This window comes from Nyctereutes procyonoides, unplaced genomic scaffold, assembly GCF_905146905.1.
Source record: "Nyctereutes procyonoides isolate TBG_1078 unplaced genomic scaffold, NYPRO_anot_genome, whole genome shotgun sequence".
NCBI lineage: Eukaryota > Metazoa > Chordata > Mammalia > Carnivora > Canidae > Nyctereutes > Nyctereutes procyonoides.
In genome coordinates, this window is record NW_026575049.1 from 35123000 (window position 1) to 35140502 (window position 17503).

Below are 17503 nucleotides of genomic sequence, written 5' to 3' on the forward strand. Positions count from 1 at the left end.
TGGGCACCCAGACCAGAAACCCTGATGTTTTGGGACCCAGACATTTTCCTTTTCCACACAGAATTTAATTTTTCTGGTACACTTTATGTGTATTAGTTTATTTATGAACATAAAATTGAATCCACTCTGTAAACATTTATTTACTTTTGTTCAAAACCACTGAGGATTCTTCACACCTTGTCTTTGAGCTTAGTCATGAGCATCATTAGCAAGAGATTTCTCACTGTCTTGTGCTCCCTGCTTGCTGCACACTTTCAGTTAGTTTCCAGAGTTATGTAAAAATTGATTTTGACAATTTTCACCAGTGTTCTACTGTTTTTATGGAAGGAAGGCTTTTGGAATTCCTAACTCCACCATCTTCGTTCCAGACCTATGCATGGATGGTTTTAAAGGAATTAATTTCCAGATCTTTAACTTCTACATATACTTTTTCCAAAAAGTGATCCAAGATCTAGTATAAAAACGAATATTTCCCTTTCCGATAAAGCTTCTCCCACTTCATAAAAGAAATATTGCTTTTCAAGAATCTTTCATTTTACCTTGGGCCATGGATCCATATTCCAGTGCCCTACAAAGGGATAACTTAAAATATTGTAGTAGGTATTGAGAATGAGCCTCATTCTAATTCCTGGATATCAGGTAACTGATACCTGATTACAACTCAGGTAACTTTCAGTTCTTCATTAAACAATTTAAGCATTGGAACTAATCCAGTTGTTAGCATATGGGTCATTTATAATAACTTTTATTAGTATCGCTATATGATTTTTTATCTATAACTTTGACAAAATTCAAGTAATTGCATAAGGACTCTTTCCATTCATGTCTACTTATTTGTAAACAAATACAACATACAAATACAAAAATGAAAAATATGTATACAACTGATGCCAAATCTTGTCTTATTCTACTAGTAAACTGTGTTCGCTCATAGTTCAGAAATAAACATGGTGAGGACGTTATGGAAGTTTAGCAGCAACCCTGGGTAGAACACTGAGGTGGGCCTACAACATCTCATGTAACCCTACTGGCCAAATGCTCCAAGACTTCTTTGCAGACAGGAATTAAAAAGAATGATTCACAGTTTATTCTTTGTTATAGTTGGACTCTGTGCCTTACTAGCTGTGGCCCTTGGGGCAAGTCCCTTTTCTGCTCAGAGCCTCACATGTCCTACAGGTTCTGACCCACAGTGTAAAGACACAAACTCAAGAGTGTTCAAGAAACCAGCTGCAGAGTATACATAGACACTCATGCTTTTCCTTAAGCACAGTGTTTTTCCTGTTTGCCAAGGTATTTTTCACAGCACAGGTTCAAGAACGTGACTCTAGATAGAATACTGGTTTTGCTATGGAATAGCAGTGAGCACTGCACAAGTAACTTAATGCTTATGTTCCCTAATTTCCTCATCTTTAATATGGGGGAGATACAGTATTTATTTCAGAGAATCATTATGAATATTAATTAAAAATTCTTGAAAAGCGGAGTTGTGCCTGACAAAAATAATAAGTAATGAGAAGTTGTTCCTTAGTGAGTGGGTGGTCACAGATGGTTTCTTGAAAGAAGCTTTGAGGCCCTGGGAAAAATATCTTTTTCTGACATGAGTTCTATTTGTACAATATATTGAGCTTGTGGAAATCCATTGCACTGTATATTTTACATCCATTTATGTAAATTTTCAAAAAAAAAAGTAATGGCAGAGAATTTTTTTAAAGTCCTGGGAGATCTTCAGACCTCCAAAGATTTGGTCAAAGTCTACATATCTAAGGAGGAATAGGAAACCCTATTAATATATGAATTATAGGTGGAGTAAAAAGTAACTTGCAGTAGAGTAATTTTGGAAATCAAAAATAAGTAGTTCTATAGAAAGGTAGAGGGATCTAGAAGCCAAAAGTGATGGTGGATATACTAGGATGCATGGTAGGGGAGTGGCTGTTGGTTCACTTTTCCCTTTTTTGCCCCCTCCCCCACACTCAAGAGCAATTTGTGACTGTTGCACATTTTGTGATATAGGCCTGGAGCTTGACATTGAACCATGCATTCTCTGTGCTCAGTTGCTAAGGCAGCAGCATACTTCAGATTATGAAGAATGATGAGTGGTTTCATCTGTATTTTGATGAGTCCTGGGGCTTCAATTCTATCTTCAGTGATTTTGCATGGGTCTTCTCAGAAGATCCTAATTAGTGGTATCCATATTAACCAATGTTTGGGAAAAACAGAGACATCTAAGGAAACTCTAATCTCAGCCCACTGAAAGAAATGGACACTTTTCCCTTTCTTCCCAATTTTTTAGCTTTATTGCTGAACCATAAACACTGAAAGCTGAAGGTAGGGATGCGGGTTTGAAGTCTCAGGGATAGGAGTGCTTCTGACCTGTCTGGGAGCAGTCAGTAGGTGGGCCATATTGGCTGGGATGGGGAGATATGAGATGTAGGTAAGGCCAGGCTGCCAAGAGCCTTCACTGCACCCGATCCCCCATGTGGTAACTTGGAGATAGTCAAGGAGCTAAAAGAGAGCCTACCTATTGGGCCCTCATTGTCTTCATCTCCCAGCCACATCCCACCCATCTACCCCCACTACCTGTCTTCTGAGTGCTTTCCCTCCTTCTGTCATTCTCTTTCTTCCTTAAGCTAAAGCCAGGCTGGCCATAGTTCTAGAGCACCCCTTTCCCACCCTTAGATCCAGCACTGCCTGCTCCACAGCACAGCCTCCACAGAAGGTCCACCAAGTCAATCAATGGGTACACATCCCTCCAGTTCCCAGAGTTGTTTTGGAAAGTTCCTGTGGAGATGGAGTACTCTATTGGCAAGCTACAAAACAAGTACTGTCCCATCATAGCAGGACATTCTCCTTAAAGGCTCATTTCCCAACAGATTACCCCCTTTAAAACCACCTCAAATTTGTTTCTCTCTCAGACCACTATTGTTTCTCATAACATAAACCTGTTTGTTGCAGATATCTGTTGAGATGCTTTGGCTGCCAAGTTTCTGAACCCCTATTTCTGTTTGGAGAAACCCTCACTGTGGAAACAAAAAAAAGTCAAATATTCCTTTCCCCAGCTTCACTTGCCACTAGAAGACAAGCAGCAAAGCTAGGCCAACCAGATGCACCCACCCCAGGTTTTAAATCGAGAGCTAGTGATGAGAGGAAGCAGTAATGGGAGAATCTTCTTCGGTGATGGTGGTAAGGGCAGCAACACCTAGCATCCAGAGGCAGAAGCAGCAGGCAGAGAGGCACCCAGTAACCTGCAGCAGGGGTGCCAGGTGAGGAAGATAGCAGTCCTATGGCACAGTTCCTACTGTAGCTCTGGCTAAGTCAGCTTCTGGCTGTTCCTGCCCTTTATCCAAGTCTGTATCTGAGAATATCCTTGTGATAAATTCCCTTTCAGCTCAAATCAGCCATCCAGTTTCTGTTGCTTGTGTCTAAGAACGTTCCCTGGAGGCAAGAAATGCAGAGTGCCTGTAGAAGGTCTGGAATGGGCCCCAGGGCCTCTAGGACCAGGCCTCCAGTTGACCTCATGCTCAACAGTCCTCTCAGTCTCTGACTCTTTCCTTCATATGTTGAATTCATTCTCTAAAAAATGAAAAGCAATTTAATTATAAAAGTAATATTAGTTAAATATACAAAAATTCTAGCAAAACAGAATAGAGTGTCGAAAGTAAAAGTCCCCTTCTAGAGCACTCTCTCCCTTGCAAGTTATATGGTAAGTATTTTGGTGTTAGCTTCTCACTCTGCCTTTGTTATTGGTATCTAAGGCAACTTGACACCCATTTTCCAGAGATGAAAGATGTAACTAATCATTCATTCATTCACTTTCTCATTCAACAAACATTCACTGAATGCCTACCATGTGTCATCATTCCAAGTGCTCTGAATGCCTCAGTGAACAAAAGAGAAACATCTTTGGCCTCATGGAACAAGGAGGAGGAGGTAGACAACACATAATAAGTGACAGAATTATACACCACATTAGAAAGGACTAGGTGCCATGAGGGGAAGCAGAGCAGGGCATACAGGGAGTAGAGGCATTGAGAAGTGTGGGAGGTCAAGGCGGGCTCCAATGGTAGATGAAACTGGAACTAGTAGATGAGATTGGTCTTAGAGGAGGAAAGGGGTCAGCCACATGGGTTTCTGAGGAAGGACATTCCAGACTTAAAAAAAGGCCAGTGTGAAAGCCCTGAGATAAGGATGTGCCTAGTCTCTCCAAGGACCAGTATGATCCAATCTGTTGGAGTGGAAGCAACACCAGAGAAGTCATATGGATCTTCCTTCCTGGTAAGACTTTGGCTCCTCATCTGAGTGAATGGATCCTACTGCTGGATATGAGCAGGAGTGGGCTGGCCTACTTTATGTCTGCTGTGCTGAGAATAGGCTCAGGGGATGGGGGCAGGAGGAGCAGCCAGGAGGCCACAACATAACCCAGGTGAGAGGTGACAGTAGTTCCCACTAGTGAGTCAGTTAGAAGCAGTGGCTGGGTATTTAGTATACCCTAAATGATATCCTAATAGTCTGGGTATGAATCTGAGAAGGAACAATCCAAAATGACACCAAAGTTTCTTATTGTTGGTTTACATGAAGAGCTAGAGTTACTTTTATCTGACTAGAGACAAGTGGAACAGTGTGATTTTTCACAGTGGATTGACATTAGGATTTCTATTTTAGACATTGGAATTTTAGATGACCACTAGGTAATCATTCCCTAAAACTTTCTTGGCTGAACTTCAGAGACAATGGCTCTATTTGTAGAGGTCCTAGACTTCCTTGGGGACTGAGACTTTAACTCCTGCTCCTAAATGCAAACTTGGAAAAGCCTGCTTGGCTGGACCAGAGTGGCTCTGCCTAAATTTTAGGGAAAGCCAGCACAATGCCAAAGGTCTGCGGGGGCACCAGGCTCCGGTCCAGCACAGTCACCCTGATCAGTTCTGTGCTTTAGAGAACCATGGCTGAAACACTGGGGTGAACTCTGGGCACTGTAACTCTGAGTCTGAGCCTGGAACAACAGGGAACCAGGCCCACAGATACATGCCCACAAGGTTTCCAGCAGCCCTGGGAGGCAGCAAGAAAGCCTCCAGGAGTCAGCTGAGCAGGCTCTGTTCTCTCTGTCCATCCACCATCCTCACTGCATGTATTCCATTTTCTTTTTATCTGCTAATCTGATTGGCAGGAATGATTGTTGTGTCATTATGCATTTTTATAATTCCCAGAGGGTCTGAGCATCCTATGTGAGTACTGACTTATACCAAATCATCGTATTTCTCTTACTGACTTTTTGATACCTGCCTTCTTCTTTTCTCTCTAGAGGCAGTTGTCTGTGTTGTGTAACACATGGGGTACAAATATGGCAGTCTACCAGCTCAGTTCAAGGCTCAATATAGACTAACTGGGGCTTCTGAGCCCACTTCCAAATGTGTGGGGAGAGATGACCTAACTAATCTGATGGATATACTTTCTACCCTGGGCCAAAAACCTCTGGTGAGCAGGATCAGTTCATTCAGGCCCACATCCTGGGTAGCTCTCTGATAAGGAGGGATAGAACAGTGAGAAAATGATGATGGAAGAAATGCTACCTCTAGTACATTTTACAGCAGGACTGTACCCTCTAGACAACTCCAATGATGGAAGTCTGCTTTGCTCTTCATAGTGTGTCACCAGTTCTTGCCCAAAAGTGGCCACTTATGTGACTTGAGCTTAACAAATAGGTAATTAGCAAACTTTATATGTTTTTGAGCAGGAGGAGGACATTTGTATGGTGGTTTTTAGAAATTCTATTCTGATGGTGTGTTTTAGATGAAGGGAGGAAGGAAGATGGTAAAGGAGGAAGATTAAGTTGGAAAGATACTCACAACAAATCACAAGGTGAAGAGCAATTAACATGTAGAAAAAAACCCAGACCACCACCATGCAATATTTAAGCATTGTCTGCGTGAGTGTGAACACATCCTGTTAGATAACAGGACACAGTCACAGTTCAACAGATGTGGTACTATTTTATTAGTGTTTACACATTACAGTTCAGAATGTAATATAAAAAACTAACCACTCAGGATCCCTGGGTGGCTCGGTGGTTTGGCGCCTGCCTTTGGCCTGGGGCGTGATCCTGGAGTTCTGGGATGGAGTCCCATGTTGGGCTCCCTGCATGGGGCCTGCTTCTTCCTCTGCCTTTGTCTCTGCCTCTCTCTCTGTGTGTGTGTCTCTCATGAATAAATAAATAAAATCTAAAAAAAAAAAAAAACTAACCACTCAAACTTCAGAGTAACAAATTTTTTGTACAGTCCATTCCTAGTCCTGACCCCAAATCTGATCAATGTTTTTTGCTATTTTTGTAATATAAGTATTATGCTACTCTGTCTGAGGTTAGGAAGTGGGTAAGAATGTGGTGAGCATACTTATAGAGAAGCAAAGAACTTTTGAGAGAATAGACCATCATCTAACTAGCCACACCTCTGTTGTCACACTATATAATATACCTATAATAAAAGTAACTGACTCAGATCCCAAAGAATGTAGGGTGAGAAAAGGAAAGATCTACAGAAATAAACTGGTTATGAATATCAGCCCAGCACTTTCTGAAACCACCAAGTAATATAAATCCTCCAACATATATATTACTGATAGGCTCTCTTACAAGATGGCATAAATTTGAGTGGTCAGAGAAAGTTAAGATCAGAACAAGGAAGGAATGCTCTGAAGTGAATTTCCTTTTAGTGTGAATTAAAGGCTTGTCTTACTCTATAGTTGGCCATTTGTTATCTTTGTGTGGGATCTAAGAGAGAGGCAGGGTTATACCCAGTGTTTATATAGTCAGGTAGCATGGGACATTCTCCGGCATATCATGTATATGTGGAATCTAAACAAAAAGTCAAGAGGCGCCTGGGTGGCTCAGGCAGTGAAGCATTTGCCTTGGGCTCAAGTTATGATCTCGGGGTCCTGGGATCGAGTCCTGCATCAGGCTCCCTGCTTCCCCCTCTCCCTTTGCCATTCGGACCCCACTAGTGCATGCTCTCTCAAACGAATAAAACATTTTAAAAAATAATCAATCTTATAGAAATATCAAGTAGAAAAGTGGTTGCTGGGGGGTTGGAGGGTGGAGGAAACCAGTAAAGGCTAGTAAAAGAATACAAACTTTTAGCCACAGTTTAGGATGATTAAGATCTGTTTCTCACGTGTAATATGGTGACATTGAAGGTTACCACTGTGAAGTGTCCTAAAGACACTTGAGAATACTTTCAACACTCCTCCCCCCACAAAAAAAGATAAATATGTGAGGTGATAGCTGTGCTAAGTAACTTGATGAGAGAGGCTCTTTACGATGTGTATCAAATCATCATGTGCACTTTAAATATCTTCTAATTTTGTCAATTATACCTTGAAGTTGGAATAAAAGTAAAATTGTAAAAGAGAAAAAAAAATGCCTTTGGCCAGGAGGCCAGGTGGATCAGTGGTAGATCAGCCATGGACTCATAAGCTGGACTGAAAATCTGGGAATGCAAGCCAAATGAGACATTGGACCAGGGCTTGCCCCAAGCAAACACATGGATGAAATTTGTGTTTGGTTTCCCTTCACTTCCTCTTTTTAATCTCCTGCTTTAATAATCTCTAATCCTGAGTTTTCAAATCCTCCACACTTGTCCACTCCGGAGAACTTTCCAAGAAAGTTATACTCCTTTCTTTACCACCACCCAATTGATATTTCTCCGTGGCCTGGTCTCAGTCGTTTTTCACAAGGAAAATAAGCTAATACATTACCAGGGCAGGGCAACCAGCTTGTGGCATTTCCCTTCTTGGAGGCATCACACAGTGGGACTTCTGACTTTGCAGAAAACATATGGAAGTAGCATTTCAGGCAGGTGACCCTTCTTAGTATCCTTCAGATCAAACTTTTTAGGTGATTGCTTACTTTAATCACACAGAAGATATGCTGTGGGGACGCCTGGGTGGATCATTGGTTAAACATCTGCCTTCAGCTCAGGTCATGATCTCAGAGTCCTAGGATCAATCCCCACATCAGGGTCCCTGCTCAGTGGAGAGTCTGCTTCTCCCTCTTCCACTCTCTGCTTGTGATGTTTCTTTTTCCCTCTCTCTCACTCTCTCTCTCAAATGAATAAATTTAAAAATCTTAAGAAAAAAAGATATGTTGTGAAATAGTATGTAAGCATAGTCATTAATGAAAAAAAGTCAGGTAGATGTTCAAGGGACTAATGGGCCTCTGTGACTAAAAAGAAAAAAAGTACACATTTTTGGTTAATAGTCAACAAATTCAAGTTCAAATTTAAAATACTTGCTTTGGAAACCAAAAGCAAAGTCACTGTTAGAGAAAATAATTTATTTTTTTCTAATTTGCCCTGGGTAAGGGAATTGCATCCAATTGCATGTGGCAGTCCTCATGGGATGAGGCTCTTTTTGTTGTATCCTGACTGCAGAAGGTGACTGAATCTCTTAGTTTTAGTTCTTTCTGCAAAGTAAGTGGCAATGCTGAGCCCAGAACCCCTGCTTCTGAGAACCTATCCCCTGCAGTTTGGATTCCATGGATTTCCCTCAGGCACAAAGGGCTGGGAGGATAAATCTATCTCTATTGTTGGTTTTCAAGTTACTGTTATTCACAAATTCTCTTTTGCCTTTGCCTTCCCCAGCTTTCCTCCTACTTCATCTTCTGATTTGTTCTTTTGCCATTTCCTTAAGGGAAAAAAGTCATCAATCTTCTGCCCTCTGCACTTGATGGGATGAGCACTGGGTGTTATACTATATGTTGGCAAATCAGACCCCCCCCAAAAAAAAGCCAAAAATCAATCAATCAATCAATCATCAATCAATCTTCTGTCCTCTGACTATGGTAACTCCCTGTTGACTCCGATGGGCCTTTCCTTACTTTTTCTTCTTACCGTGTCCTTATTAGCTGCAACTACATTTCAATATAGAAGTGCATCACAGTGTGGAGGCCGAGAAAAATTAAGGCCATTCCACCTCAAGTTTAGCATTAGCACAAGTACAGCCATCTTATGTCCCTGGGAATAAGAGCTGAACTTTACAGGGAAAACTGCCGATCGTCCTAGGCAGGACATATCTGAAAGACAATAAAGCTCAGAATGCCTTCGGCAGAGAATCCCATATCAGATCTTAAGAAACTCCCCCACCCTTTCCCCCATATTGGAATGGAAAAAATTTCTCCACCTCTTCTGAAGATCCCCTAGACCAGCCCATAGAAAACCCAACTGTAACCCACTTCGGGGTCCAAGTCCCTGGTCTGCTGAATGGAGTATACTTGGACCCAAGCTCGAGCTTGTAAATAAACCCTCATGTACTTCCATCAGTGTCAGCTCCTTGGTGGTTTCTCGGATTCGCAATCTTGGGCACAACACACAGGAGGTGCAAGCAACAATTAATCTCTCCCATATCCCCTATAGGTTTCCAAGTACTCACACTAGGTTGCAATTATGATAATTATTGTTTTTACTTTGACCTTGAATTCATTACAAAATATCCTGGACACTGAATGCTATTCAACTTAAAATGTACTTCAGGTTTTCTTTTGGCAAGAACTTTTTAAGACAATATAATAGTAACAATAAAGAATTATCCATAACATCTGCTCCACCCATTAAAGATAAACTACTGTAGAAATTATCTTCCTGCAATAAAACTAGAAAACAAACAAAATAATGAAAAGTTTTTTTTTTTCAGAGATTGAACAACAAGCAGTGCAGGAAAATAATCCTTGAGAGAAGAGTATCAAACAAGGTAAACCCTGCAATTGTCTCGGCTTCCTTCCTGGAGGCAGTGTCTAGCCTGCGGCACAGGGAAATGGAACCTAGATGACTAACTGAATTGAAAGAAAAAGGTCATAATGTGAAGCCAGTGCAGCAGAGTACTAAAAGGGAAGGGCTTAAAAGAAACAGCATTTCAGAGATGTGTGGGATTCCCTGTCAGCTAAAATAAATTACACAAATCTACATAAAATTAAATTACACAAGGCATGAGAAGAACACCAGAAAGTGGAATATCAGTACAACAGACCTCACTCAGGCAAATGAAAGATTTAATAATACTTCTGGGCCAAGACCCCAGAAGACAGAATAGTCCTACCTTAGTAGTGGAGTTAAAGTAAAACACTACAATAAAAGCTGCCTTATACCCACCTGGAAAAAAAAACACAAAAACTTTAAAACCAACCTATAAAACCATCTATAGGAAACTGAACTGCTCCCTGAAACAAAGTACAATGCTCTTAAAATAATACAATAAAATCCAGTATCCAAATGTAAAATTTTCAATTGATACAAACAGGTGCAATTAATACAAACGAATCTCAACTAATACAAATAAACCCAGAACTGACACATGATTAATTAGCACTCAAGAATATTAAATGTGTGCTACTATAAATATTATAAATCTATAATTATAAATATTATAATCTATAATTTAATTAGTTTTTTTCGCTGTTCTTTTTATCACTCTTTCATGGGTAATGCTACATTGTTTGAGATTTTTCTTGCTTCTTTTTTAACATTTTTTTTTCAAGTTTTATTTATTTATTCATGAGAAACACACAGAGAAAGGCAGAGGCAGAGACATATACAGAGGGAGAAGCAGGCTCCTCAAGGAGCCCGATGTGGGACTTGATTCCAGGACTCCAGGATCACACTCTGAGCTGAAGGCAGATGCTAAACCACTGAGCCACCCAGGCATCCCATGAGATTTTTAAAACTTCTTGAAGTAGGCTTGCATTGCTATAAACTTCCTTCTTAGAATTGCTTTTACTGTATCCCAAAGATTTTAGAACTTTGTGTTTTCATTTTAATTTGTCTGCAGGTATTTTTTTTTTCTTTTTCATTTCTTGTTTGACCCATTCATTGTTAGTAACATGTTGATTAGCCTCCATGTATTTGTGTCTTTCTAGATTTTTTTCTTGTGATTGATTAATCAGTCTTTTTTAATTTCTTGAGACTTGGGGTAATGGCCAGTTTTTTTTTTCAAATCTGATGAAATTACAAATGCAAGATGCAAGAGCCTCAACAAAACCCAGCAGATGGGACAAAGAAAACCACTTTTTGTTTTCAATTTAAAACATTTAAAAATAATATCACTGCTTAAAGCAATAATAGCAACCCTATAGTACCTGGCTAGCTCAGTTAGTAGAGCATGTGACTCTTGATCTTTAGATATGAGTTCAAGGCCTATGTTGGGTATAGCGATAACTAAAAAGAGAGAGAGAGAGAGAGAATAGAAAACTATTTTGTGGAAATTATAAAATATGGAGAAGCAAAACGAGTGACAAAAATAGCCAAAAGGACAGAAAAGGAAACGGAAGCATAATGTCATCCTTAGGACAATGAGTGCCAATGTGTGCAATGATAGGGAAGCTATCACTATGAATCTTATAGACATTAAAATAATAACAAAGGGGGCAGCCCCGGTGGCTCAGCGGTTTAGTGTTGCCTTCAGTCCAGGGCCGGATCCTGAACCTCGGATCGAGTCCCACGTCCGGCTCCCTGCATGGAGCCTGCTGCTCCCTCTGCCTGTGTCTCTGCCTCTCTCTCTGTATGTGTCTCTCATGAATAAAGAAATAAAAATCTTTAAAAAAAATAACAAAGGAATAGCATAAACAACTTTATGCTAATAAGCTTGACAATTTACATATTATAAATTTATAATTTACATTATTACATTCATATGTCCAAAGAATGGACATATTCTTTGAAAGACACAAACTACCAAAGCTCATTCAAGAAAAAGGTAAGCTGAATAGCTTTACACCTATTTTAAATACTGAATATGCATATGGTCATTGCACAAAGAAAACTGCAGGCATTGATAGCGTTATTGACGGATTCTACCAAATATTTTAGGAGGAAATAATATCAATTTTTTGCCAGTGCAGAAACTAATGATACCAAAATCAAAACCAATGAGGTTTTGATACCAAAACCAACAAAAGGTTTTTTTAAAAAAGATTTTATTTATTTATTCATGAGAGACACAAAGAGAGAGAGAGGCAGAGACACAGGCAGAGGGAGAAGCAGGCTCCATGCAGGGAGCCCGACGCCAGACTCAATCCCAGGTCTCCAGGATCACACCCTGGGCTGAAGGTGGCGCTAAACCACTGAGCCACCCAGGCTGCCCCAAAACCAACAAAGATTTTAAAAGAAACCTGCATACCAATAAGCCTTGTGAAAATACTTTTTAAAATATTTAACAAAATATTAGTAAATCAAACCCAACAATGTATATGTCATGACCAAGTAGGGCTGTACCAGAAATGCAAAGTTGGTATAACATTCAAATATCAATTAATGTAACTTACCATGTTAACAAACTGAAAACAATAACAACATAGGTTTAAATATGGAAAAAAATTGAAAACATTCAATATCCATTCATGAAAGAAATTCAGCAAATGAACAATTGGTGGGAACTTCCGTGTCCTGAAAAAAATACATGTACAAAGAACATGTACAAAGAACAAATAGAGCTAACATCACATTTAATAGCAAAAGAACCAAATGCTTTCCTCCTAAGAATATGGCAAACATGCCTGCTCTCACAACTTCTAAATAACATTGTGCTAGACATCTTAGTGCCAATAAGCAAAGAAAAGAAATAAAAAACAAAAGGTAAACAACAGAAAGGAAGAATTATTTGCAGATGGCACAATTGTCCATGTAGAACATTCCCAAGAATCCACAAAAAGTTACTAAAACTACAGACTTTAGCAAGGTTATAGGGTATGTTATTATATAATAATTAACTGTATTTCTATATACTAGCTATGAACATTTAGAAGTTTAAATTCAGGAAAAAATATCTTTAATATTGGCATAGACAAATACAAAGGCCTAGAGATAAATCTGACAAAAGTACATGTTTTGTACACAGAAAGCTACAAAATACCACAGAGAGAAGTTTTTGAAGGTTTGTATGCATGGAGAGCTATAGCATGTTAATGAATCACAGGTCTCATTATTAAGATGCCAGTTCTCCCCTAATTGATCTATAGATTCAATACAATTCCAATCAAATCTCAGCAGGTACTCTTTTAATTCTAAAGTTTGTATAAAAGTGCAAAGGAGCTAAAATAGCCAAAACAACTTCAAAAAAGAACAAAGTTAGAGAAATTGTACTACCTGATTTTACTTGTTAAAAAGATTCATTATTTGATGATTTCAGAGACAGAGTGTGAGTGAGTGAGTGAGTGAGAGAGCACATAGGGAGCAACAGAGGGAGAGGGACAAGCAGGCTCCCATCCAAGCAGGAAGCTTGGTGTGAGACTCCATCCCAGGATCCTGGGATCATGACCAAAGTCAAGTCTTAACCCACTCAGGTGCCCCTGTACTACCCAATCTTAAGACTGCAAAACTAAAATAGCTAAGACTGAAAATGGCATAAAAATAAATATGTAGATAAATAAAACAAAATAAAAAGTTCAGCAATGGACCCACAATGTTTGATTGATCTTTGATATAGGAACCAAAGTGGCACAACAGGCAAAAATTAGTCTTCTACAAATGGTAATGGAAAAATTAGATCTCCATAAGTAGGTAAAATGAACCTAAACTATTAACACATATAAAAAAATAACTTGAAGTAGATTGTAGACCTACATATAAGAGCTACAACTATAAAACTCCTGATGTAAATCCAGGAGAGGGCAGCCCCAGTGCGCAGTGGTTTAGCACCACCTACAGCCTGGGGTTTGATCCTGGGGACCCTGGATCAAGTCCCACGTCAGGCTCCCTCTGCCTGTGCCTCTGCCTCTCTCTCTCTGTGTCTCTATGAATAAATAAATAAAATATTTTAAAAAAAAAAGTCCAGGAGAAAAGTATGATTAATATAAATTGGACAAGAATTTTTAGAAAGAAAAAAAAAGAATTTTTAGAAAGAATACAAAAAAGAATTATACTAAAGAAGTTGAGAAATTGCATTTCATCAAAATTAAAGTGTAAATTGTATACCTTAAAACAGTACATTCTGTTTTAAATTGTATACCTTAAAACAGTACATTCTGTCATATGTAAATTTTATCTCAACAAAGCTATTACCAAAAATATAAAACTTTTTATTGTTCAAAAAATATTTTAAGAAAATAAATATGTAAAACATGAGAGACACCTAACTCTGGGAAATGAACAAGGGGTAGTGGAAAGGGAGGTGGGTGGGGGGTTGGGGTGACTGAGGGATGGGCACTGAGGGGGGCACTTGGAGGGGTGAGCACTGGGTGTTATGCTAAACGTTGGCAAATTGAACTCCAATAAAAAATTTTTTAAAAAAATAAAATAAATATGTAAGCCAGAGAAAATATTTGTAAAGCATATGTTTATAAAAGGATTTGTATCCTGAATATATAAAGAACACTTACAACTCATTAATAAGAAGAGTAACTACTCAAAAAAATTGATAAAATGTTTAACAGACATTGCACCAAAGAAGATATGTAAAAAAGAAAATATGGAAGTGTAAATTAGCATATTAAAAGACACTCATTAGAAAACTCAGATCAAGGGACACCTGGGTGGCTCAGCAGTGCTAAAGCAGTCTGCCTTTAGCTCAGGGTGTGATCCTGGGGTCCTGGGATCAAGTCCCACATCGGGCTCCCCACAGGGAGGCTGCTTTTCCTTCTGCCTGTGTCTTTGCCTTTCTCTCTGTGTCTCTCATGAATAAATAAATGAAAATTTTTTTTTAAAGTTTAAAAATGCAGACTGCAACCACAATAAAATATCACCTCACCCCTACTAGAATGGTTAAATTTTCAAAGGCAGACAATAGTAAGTGTTGGCAAGGATGCTTAAACAACTAAATTTCTCATTCACTGACAGAATGAAGATGGTACAGCCAGTCTGGAAAACACTTTAGCAGATTTTCACAAAATTTAAAAGGTACTTACCATAATCCCAGCAATCATATGTTTATGTATTTGCCAAGAGAAATGAATGCTTTTCACACACCCATGAAATAATGCTTAGAGAAATTTTTACAGAAGTTTTATTCAAAATAGCTGAAAACAGGAAACAACTCAAATGATTAACAACAGTGAATAAATAAACAAAATGAGATACATTCATGCAAGGAAATACTAATTAGCAATAATAAAGGAACAAAAAGGAAAGGTGTAACAACATGGATTAATCTTATAAACATTAAACTAAGTATAAGAAACTAGGCTGCTGGCAAGATGGCAGAGGAGTAGCATCCTCAACTCACCTGGCCCTACCAACTTACCTAGGTAACTTTCAACCCATCCTGAAAACATATGAATTTGACCTGAGATTTAAAGGGAGAACAGCCAGAACGCTACAGAGAGAAGGGTTTTTGCTTCTAACAAGGTAGAAAGGTGGAAAAAAAATAAAATAAAAAAGAATCAGGTGGGGGAGGGGCCCCATGAGTAACCCAGCTAAGGCCAGTGGCAAAAGCCTGTGGGACAGGAGAGCCCAGCCCTGGAAAAGTGAGAACTTTAAGAAATCCACACCAGATTCTTCTTGGACTGAAAGGCAATTAGCAGGGAAATCGAGCAGAATCGCAGAAGGGGCAGTGAAGCCTCCAGTCTCCTGCAATCACTAATAGAGGAAGTGCACCGGGGGAAAGCACACCACAAACTCTGGACCGATCTTGGTAAAGTGTTGGAGCACACACCGGGCAGGGCTTCTGGAAGAAGCCAGTCAGTAAGGTGGCAGCTCCAGGTGGAGGCTCTGCGCCCTGCTGCCTTCGGGAGCCACAGCCCTGGGAGCGAGATTCTAGCAGCACAGGGCCCCGGATCCCAGGGCAACGAGCAGACTCAGCCCATTATCCTGCACCCCCCTCCCGGGAAGGTGGAATCAGGATGGCCCAGGACAGTGAGGACTCTCCAGCCGCTGAGCGCCCCCAAGCTGTGCATATCAGCACACCCATGCCGCCCGGGAGCTTGTGGGCCAGTGTAGACTGGAAGACTGCATTAGTTGCTAGTGGGGAGCTGAAACCTGAGCTGGAAATCTGGCCGCTGCCATTATTGTTTCAGCACAGCAGGCCCTTCTCCCAGAAGCCCAGCTGGAAGAACCAGGGGAGAGTAACTGCTAGACCAAGCACCACTGGAAAGCTCCAGGGAAGTGAAGGGGTTTACAGTAAATACAACTAGAGGATATCCCTCCGATTTTTTTTCTTCCTTTTTCCAGTACAACTCGTTTTTATATCAGACTGTAAATTACCAATTTTTCTCTTTTCCCATCCTAAACCACAAATTTTACCACCTCTTCATTTTTAAGTTTCTTCCTTTTTGACTTTCATATTTCTACAATTACAAGTCCTAGATATATTTTCCACCTCTAGATTGCCTTGAACATACTCAGCTTAATTTGGGGAGATATACAGGATATGTTTGTTTTGCATATCTTGTATGCATGTTTAGTGTTTTTTGTTTTCTTGCCTCATTTTGTTCTACAATGGCAGAAGTTAATACCTTCTAAAACATGACCAGCATGGACCCAGAACCAAATCATATACCGTGCAGGTTCATTCAGTGAGATTCCTCATTCCCATTTTGCCCCACTCTTTTATCTCATTTATGTTTATGTGGTCAATGCTGAGGCTCTCTACAAGTATGTCTGGTTTGTACAAATTTTGGACTGAGAATCTTCTAACATACAGAACTTAATGTACTCAAAACCAAGAGGATCACCCTCTAGGACTCCTCAGGTAGACTACATCTCCCTCCACTGACAACGTCATCACCACCAACATCTCCCAGTCGCCTCACCCTTTTTTTTCCCCTCCTTTTTTCCCCTCTTTTTTTTCTTTCTTTGCTTTTCTCTTTTTTTTTCTCTTTATTTTTCCTTTTTCTCTTCCTTTTATCTCTTTTCTTTGTTATTTTTTTTCCTTTGGAATTCTTTTTTCCTTTTGGAATTCTTTTCCTTGGAATTCTTTTATTTTTTACTACTTTGTTTTAAAATTTGTTTTTCACTTTAGTGGTCCATTTGTTTTATTTCATTCTGATCTTTGTTTTCAATTTCTAGTCCCTGACCTTGTCAGAATCATCTAGGGTGAAATTTACTTAGGTTGTGGTTGATATTCTTGACTCCACCCCTCATAAAGCCACTCTGCATTGAACAAAATGACTAGAAGGAAGAACTAAATAGAAAAGAAAGAATCAGAAACAATACTCTCTGCCACATAGTTACAGAATTTGAATTATAATTCAATGTATTAAAGTCAATTTAGAAGTATAATTATAAACCTACTGGTGGATCTGGAAAGAAGCATAAAGGATTCAAGAGACTTCGTGACTGCAGAATTTAGATTTAATCAGGCCAAAATTAAAAATCAATTAAGTGAGATGCAATCCAAACTGGAGGTCCTAACGACAAGGGTTGATGAAGTAGAAGAAAGAGTGAGTGACATAGAAGATAAGTTAATGGCAAATAAGGAAGCTGAGGAAAAAAAGAGAAAAACAATTAAAAGACCACGAGGAAAAAAAAAAGACCACGAAGAAAGGTTAAAGAAAATAAATGACAGCCTCAGAAGTAAAAATCTACTTATAATTGGA